This window comes from Rhagoletis zephyria, unplaced genomic scaffold (assembly GCF_001687245.7).
Source record: "Rhagoletis zephyria isolate East Lansing unplaced genomic scaffold, Rhagoletis_zephyria_1.1 Rzeph_scaffold_02091, whole genome shotgun sequence".
NCBI classification, from domain to species: Eukaryota; Metazoa; Arthropoda; class Insecta; order Diptera; family Tephritidae; genus Rhagoletis; species Rhagoletis zephyria.
The window spans coordinates 76,884-85,364 of record NW_016159175.1 but is presented as its reverse complement, the minus strand read 5'-3'; positions in this window follow the sequence as shown (position 1 = coordinate 85,364).

Here is an 8,481-nt window from a genome sequence, read left to right as displayed (position 1 = left end):
CTCTTTTCATTCTGATCATTTATGTATACATTTGTCTATATCTATCTCGATTCGTTTTGCCTGTTACAAACAACCGTTATGTGAACAAAGTTATAATACCCTTGTGCACAAGTGCGCTCGGGTATAAAAATTTTAAAATTTTACGGCGAAGGCGGGTAATTTGAGATAATTTATTGCCAATTATTACTTTATCGCCTACCGAAATTTCAATGACCATTTAAATTTTTATACGAATTTCTTAAAATATATTTATATAAAAAAAAACCTAGAATGGCAACACATTTAAGTCAAGCATATATGGTAACAGGAGTGTCAGGTCACCCCTGATAATTAATAAATAAAATACACACAATTTGAATAAAAAATATTTTTGTTTTTAATTAAATAAAAAATTCTTCTTGAGATAAAGAAAGTATTTTATTCTATTTTTCCTAAAAGAATAAAACAAAATTGTGCAAATTGTTTTTACTTTTTTGTCATTTTATTTCTTGGGCATAAGCCTAATCTAGCTTGCTCTGCCATTTGGCTGGTGGCTCACCGAAAGGGATATAGAAAAAATGATAACTCTTTTGGCATAAAAAATACCTACGTAAAAGGTAACAGGAATTACGTGACGCAACATCCCACACCTACCTGTATCTATACAGTAACGTCCTCGTTAAAATACAAAACCACAAAGAATACGTGAAATGTCAAATTGATGCAATAAATACTTGTTGAAATAATGGGTGCTTATTGCAAAATCTTAGAGTAGAAACAAAAAACATTTTAAATTAACATAGAAAAAGCTTAAACAAGCAGGTTTTCATCAAACATAAAATTTACCTCAGAGTTTTTGTCATAAATAAGAAAAAAATCATCATGGCGCTATATTGGACCAAAATGTTTTGCGAATATCAGACTACTCTGAAAATATAATTGTAGTGTAGCACGAAAGCGCTTTCACGGGAAGGATCGTACGAAAACGTTCGACATGGCACGTATCTATATAGTTTTGTCTGTGCGAGTTTGAACTACCCCTTTTAATCCAATTTTCCCTTGTTAAAACCTGGGGAAGGTTTAAATAAATACAAAAAGTTAATTCCTTTAAATACTTAAACAAGGTACATTAATTTCTTGTCAAGAGTCATAAAGAAGACACAAAACCGAAAACATAAATATCGCAATGCCAAGTCCGGGTTAAATAGACCTTCCCAATTTCTAGACGGGAGATTGTCTGGAGAACGCGATCGATAGACATCGAGATAAGTAATCGAATAAATGTGTTTTGTTAAATTTCCTCAGTCTCCTTCGCTCTAATTTGACGTTAAATCGCACGTTATTCCACTTAGACGTTGCAAGATACGTGTAAACGTACATACATATCTATGTATGCAGTGAGGAGAAGCTATTGCCAAATCGCATGTGACCGTCCCACAGTGTAACGAGTGCGGCCAAAAATAGTAAAAATATTTGTATAAAGCTTGTAATACAAAATCTTGATTTTTCGTTCTTTATTTTGAGAAAAGGGAGTTTCTTTAAAACCACTGCAAATTTTTAAAGTGTTTAGATGGAGCTTTCACTTTTTTCAACTAGCATAATACTGTACATACATTCCACTTTTCCTAAAGAACATAGTCGTGGTACATACAAAGCTCAATAACAATATTGTATCTTATATTTTGTCATTTAAATTAGTTTTGGTTAACCAAAATATACGGGCATACTGAACAAAGCCATGTTATAGTTTACTCCTCTTCCTTTTCTCTGAATTATTGGACAGTTCTACATTAACAACATATGTATGTAAATATTCCTAGCGGCGTCAATATAAGAGAAGTTATAATCAGTGGTGCAATATTTTGATTTTCAAAAAGCACCAAAAACTTGGAAATAAAGCGTTTTGCCACACTAAAAGCACCAAATTTTTTTGAATCAAGGGATACTTTTTTCATATCATAATACCGAAGTACTGTATATTAAAACTGGTATATTTCGAGAAAGAAAAATCGAAGCGCATCAAATGAAAATCATGCCCTAATAAGAAATGAGCAAATAATCTGGTGTTTTCATTATATAACCTCAAATATCGCTAAAACCCGTGTTTTTTGGCACTTTGAGGTTAGGACATCTCAAAATTCTAGTGCTAGAGCAATTGTGAGGCCAGATTTGGATTCAGCACCAAGAAACGATGTGTCTTACTCAGGTGGCAAAAAAAAAATAAAATTTGTACAAATAATTAGAAAAGGTAAAAAACAAATACTTAACTTACTTGCGTACTAGCATTTTCAACCCGAATAGAATNTGCAAAAAAAAAAAAAAAAATTTGTACAAATAATTAGAAAAGGTAAAGAACAAATACTTAACTTACTTGCGTACTAGCATTTTCAACCCGAATAGAATTTAACAAGGTGGGTTTGCAGCTTCAGCTTTTTATGAATCATGGTTGTATTTTAGTCCATTTAAATTTGTATATTCTTGTAAATTCAGTGCTGCCAAAGCCTTATATATTCCAAATTATTTCAGGTTTTAACTATCTCGAAGTAATTTTCGTTCAGAAAAAGCACTAAAAAAGGCACTAGGCACTAATAAATTTTTTTGGGCGTTTTAATTTTCAAAAAGCAATAAATCTGGTGCTTAAAGCACCAAGTTGGCAACTATGGTTATAATAATAACAATTTTAATGAGAGAATACTCAAACACTTATGGAGTGACTTTTATGCTTATACAAACATATGTATATATGACCGTATATGCACGTGAGTGCATACATCGGCATGCAAAAGAAAGAGTAGAAAAAGAAAACATGGACAGTTAATTCATAAATGAGAGCATACAAGATAATTTAACTAAAGTTTTTCAGTAGCGAACATTGTGCATACTTAGAAGTGAAATAAATAATAGTTTAAAAACTAAAATCATGCTCAAATGGTAGATATACCTAAAAAGTAGAAAATAATATTTAATGTAAGTGTAAAATGAACAACAGAAAAAATCTGATATCACTTTCAAAAAGCGTGGGGTGCTTAGTCCTATATTCTTATACTATATTTTAAAAGAAAAAATATTTGAAAGAAATACATATCGAGGGCTTATATTCAATACTAGAGTGGGACACTTTTTAGATTTTTTCATTGGGCGGGGTTTTAACGTGGCGGGACCCAAACCCAGCGCACGCGAAGTTTTACGCATTCTCACTTTAGCTCGCCCCCAAACGGGTGTTTGGTTGCTACGCAGAGGATACGTGGATATAAATATCCGGACGTGCGATTTGAACCGTACGCACAAGAATCGCTTCTGCCACTCCCAGGTGAATGGCAGTCAGAAGTTTTCCACTTCTGCGTACGGAACCATCCTCCTGGCAAATATCGCAGACGATTTAACGATGAGCTTTACAATGATATAGAGATAGTGCAGCGAATTAAAATTCAGCGGCTCCGCTGACTTGGCCATGTCGTTCGAATGGACAGAAACGCTCCTGCTCTGAAAATATTCAACGCGTGCCGCGATGCTGGTAACAGAGGAAGAGGAAGGCCTGCTCTGCGTTGGAAAGACCAGGTGGAGAAGGACTTGGCTTCACTTGGCATTTTCAATTGGCGTNACAGCGCCAATAAAGAAGAAGAAGAAGAGTGGGCCACTTTAGTTATTTTGAGTGAACCATTCAGTTGTAGTTCGACTGAACTAGTCCTTTAGTTCATATAGTTCATTTAGTTCAATTGACGTATAGATTTACATATCGACACCTGAGCGGAAGATCGACCTATCTCAACAGCCAGTTCGAAAAACCCTATCTCCTCATATTTTCAATATACTTTCGAGGTAGGGCGTTTTTAAACCAAATTCTGTGATAGGCGATTTCATATTGGGTGCTGAGATAGGTCGATCTTCCACTCATATTCAGGACTGCCAACTTGGCTCAAACTGTGCCATTTTTGGCTCCATTTTACTTCAAATTGCATTTAATTTTTCAATTTGGCACAAAGGGTCAAAATGGCGTTTTTGAAAAATAGTTATATTTCAATACATTTTTGTGAAATCCTTTGCGTGTACTTCTTGGCTTAATCTTGCCATTTTTCCGTTCATGTGACATTTCAAATTCTCAAAAGAAATTACAAAAATCGTCAACTTCGCCATACACACGCAACAAATCGAAAGTTTAAAAAATGTTTGCCAACTTTCGATAGGTTTGCAAACTAAGCCACACACGGACCAATCTGTTGAAATTTCGACCGATTGTTTCAATTTGTTGTCCGTTTGTAGCCTGCTTCGTACACACGACATACAAAACAAAAACGTTGGTAATTTGAATTTCCATACATAAAAAACGTGCATACATGCATACATAAATATGTCTTCATATAAATAAAATACAAGTAAACTAGTTACTACATAAAACAAGAACTAACAAATTCATGGAATATAAACATATGTATGTACCATAAGTAAACACTTACATATGCTATGCAAAAAACATTAAATTAGAAACCTTGTTTGATTTTAAAATCGTTCTACGTCAGTTTAATATTTTCCCTGTACCCGAAAAAAAAATGTTTAGCTCAATGAACTACCCAAGCCTATTCAATACGATCTATCTACAGTAGCGGGGGCCAAAAATCCGCTTTTTTAGAATTTTGATTGGTAATAGCAACAATATCGTTCATTATGCTCTAAAAAATATCTGTGTGCAATGTGAAAATTTTTGGTCAATACCGTAGGCTCGCCCAAGTCCATCAAAGCGGAAAAAAGCGGATTTTCGGTCCACGCTAATCAACAGTTTTTACAAAAATGATATTCCCCTACAAAAATCTACCTTACACTGAACTGTCATCGATGATGTTAATGCACAAATGTTTTGTTGCATTCGGACTAAGTTTGGTATATCAAACTGATGTTTTTAGTATCCAATTCTATGTTAAAGTTTAAAGTTGTCCTTAATATTTGTATGCCTTCAAATCCTCTGTGAAAAGTTTTATTGATCTGCGAAGACTCCTTCTATTTTTGGCCACTCACTATATGGGACGTTACACTGTGCGTCGGTAGGTTACTACCAAATTTCCATTTTGCAATGACAAGTTATGTAGCAGAACAAAAGGCGAAATTACTTAAGTAACAAAAAACGTTATGCAAGCTATGTTTCTGCGTATAAAAATACATACATACATTTCTACGATAACTAAGACTAAAATGCGTGTCACCAGCAAGCGGAACGACTTCAGTTTCATAGCAGGACGGAGGGAGGAGCAGTTCCCCACACGGAGGTAGTGCGGTAAAATATAGAGAAGTTGGCACAAGGAAAACAGCTCGATTATTTATACACAAATATATGTACATGCATATGTATGCATGCTCGTATATACATATGTACGTATGTAGAAATGTTCTCTTTTCAATACACAGGGTGTCCAAGAAATATCACGATAAATTTAAGGAGAAGGTAGGCTGTGGGTGAACTCCCTTATAACAAGAAATATTTTCTACAAAAGAGTGACTGTTTTTGAAATATTGATATTTCTTTGATTTAAAAAAAATCAAGCGTTTTCATGTTTTTAGTTTAAGTGCATGCACAAACAAGGTTATACGTATTAAATTCTTTCTGTAAAATGCTGCCTGTAAATTGCTTTACCATATTCAAATATAATGTAGTTAAAATATATTAAGGAACCGTTATCTAAAAAATTTGGACTACATTGGGATTATTAACTTTTTGATATTTTCTTCCTCACAGATAGTCAATGTGGTGGAAAAACATATTTGGAATGGGAAGCAATTTATAGCCGTACAATGAAATTACATATTATATTTAAATTTAAGGTGCTCTTGTTAAGTATGTCATGGGATTTCTTGGACACCCTGTATATATACACAGCGGGTACTGTATTTGTATACACGTATGCATCCATACATATGCAGAATTTTACCTGTTTACATATGTATGTACATGTTAGGGTGATGAACCGCTTTTTTAAATAATTTAGTCGCTTTTTAATTTCGAAATTCGATAATCGAATAAACCGGTGTTTTGTTATAGAATATTATCAGTTGTTTTATTTAACGTAATTATATCATAAATTTCGCTGTAATGTATTATTCATATTATACTTTTTAAAGTGAGAGAAAACTATATACGTAATATGTATGTATATGTAACCTTTAGTGTTAATTAAAGAAAACCTTTACAAAAACTAAAGCTCACAAGTTGAGAACATCCTCAAAATCTTTATTTTTATTAAGGTATGCAGCTTATTTAATGAAAAACTTAGTAGTTATTGATTTTGACAGAAAATTAGTTAGTTACCTCATATTTAAGATAACGAAATATTATGATTATTTTTCCTGGGCAAAGGTTGAAAATTCAGTGGTATTGGATTTAGAGCTTTTTGGCCAGTTATATTCAATAAAACAAGTGCTTACTTCTTCTCCTACGCGTTTCGACGCATATTCGCGTCTTCTTCAGGGAGTCTGTATATTTATAAATACGAAAAACATAATAATAAAGAATAATTATTACAAGGAACCAATAAGACAATACAAAATAGTTTTACACTGATTACACTTACAATAATATTAAACAATAAAATGATCACAACATAAATTAAACATATTTAAAAACATTAAGACACGCTAAACAACACTGCACCTCCTTCATAGTCAAATCTCAGACATTGTGTGTACAGTGTGATCTATTTAAGCCAGTTAGAGGGCGAAGTCTTTAATTCACAAGTGGAAGATATTTGTGTATGTAAAATAACTGTAAAATAGGTCCTTAAAATTGTGTAATATTGACTTCCTTACAGATCCTGTATTATCCTATGTTAGTGCAATACGAAAANATATGTAAAATAGGTCCTTAAAATTGTGTAATGTTGACTTCCTTACAGATCCTGTATTATCCTATGTTAGTGCAATACGAAAAGACTCGAACTATTGGTGTATTTGCAAAAATTTTATGGTAGTTCATGTGTTGGTGGTATTATCGGCTGCATTCGTTCAAATATGTCGATGTCGGAATTTATCTACCCGCATGGATTTCTGTGATTGCGAGGATATTTGGTTTCAACAATTAGGGGATCAGCATTACTCGTTTGATACAGAACGTAATGGTGGAAATTGTTCGAGAAATAAACCTTCAGAATTACTTGTCATGTGACCAATGTTTAAACGAAATTATCGTCAAGATATTACTTCCACAGATCCAGCATATCGTCGCTACCATGTCAAACTATCGAATGTGCAAAAATGCTTTTTCATTTAAGATACCTTGCGCATGCGTTTAGTATGATACGTAAGTTGGCAAATCGTCGAACTTCTAATCTTCTTAGAAGGAGAGGATACTGGCTTTAACAAAGTGTCGAATCCCACACATTTTCCTAATGGCAACATTATTTTTTAACATAGTTTCTATGCTCTCCTGAAAAGTACCGATTTTCACATTCGATAGTTTGACATGGTAGCGACGATATGTACAGTGACGAGCAAAACTGTAACATGGTTTTTAATACTTTTTGTTTCAGCCACCGCTATATTTCCAAGTCCTAACGACTTTCATACTTTTGCTGTATATTCTTGTTGGTACATCCCTACTCCCTCTCTCATAATGATTTGAAGTCAATACAAAAACAATAACAAACCCAGCAGACAAAAATGTAAATAAAGGCAGATGTTACAGTTTTGCACTCACTCTCAGTTTTGCATTTGACAGTTATCTTTTACTTAGTTGGAAGTCAGATGACTTTTTTCTATATTGTAATATATTGTAATTTATTGAAGAAGTGATCACCAGTAAATAACATAGTTAATCAGGAACCATAAATGTAAATAATATATTTACTGCGGAAAGGCGGAACCGCACGAAAAGTGGCAAAAAATTTTGGAATTTGCTACTTGAAATTGTTAAGACTTAGAAAAAAATATAGCCTAAAGTGTTCCCAAGGACAAAGGAAGTCTGTTAAAAAATATTACGGTACGATATCTTGTGAACTTAGGCAGCAAGTAGCGATGCAACCACTATTACAGAAGCGATTAAGGTATTAAACTTTAATGCAAATCAATAGACAGCGAGGCGAAGAATTGCCAAATTGAGCGCAAAGGCATCATAAAGAAGAAAAAGCAAACTTGATCATAATACATGTGCGAGTGTGGCAGCATTTCGCTGCATCGCACGAAAACCGAACCGTTGCCTATTGGGATATGTTAGGCCGTTCAGAATGCAACAAAAAACATATTTCAAAGTTCCAATTGAATGTTATTTGGTCTGACAAGACTAAATTAATCGCTTTCAATCAGATGGCCGGGCATGGTATTGGATCAAAGACCCAAATTAAGCCTAAGCGCATCATGTACGGCAAACAGCGAATCACAGTGGTAGGATCTTAATTGTTTGGGGTTGTATTTCAAAAATATTGTTGGTCCGTTAGTACGCATTATGCGTAAGCAACAGTATCTGTTCATATTTCAACAAAATTTGCAAGATGTAGTCGAAAAATGAGAGTTTCTGCTGAAAAA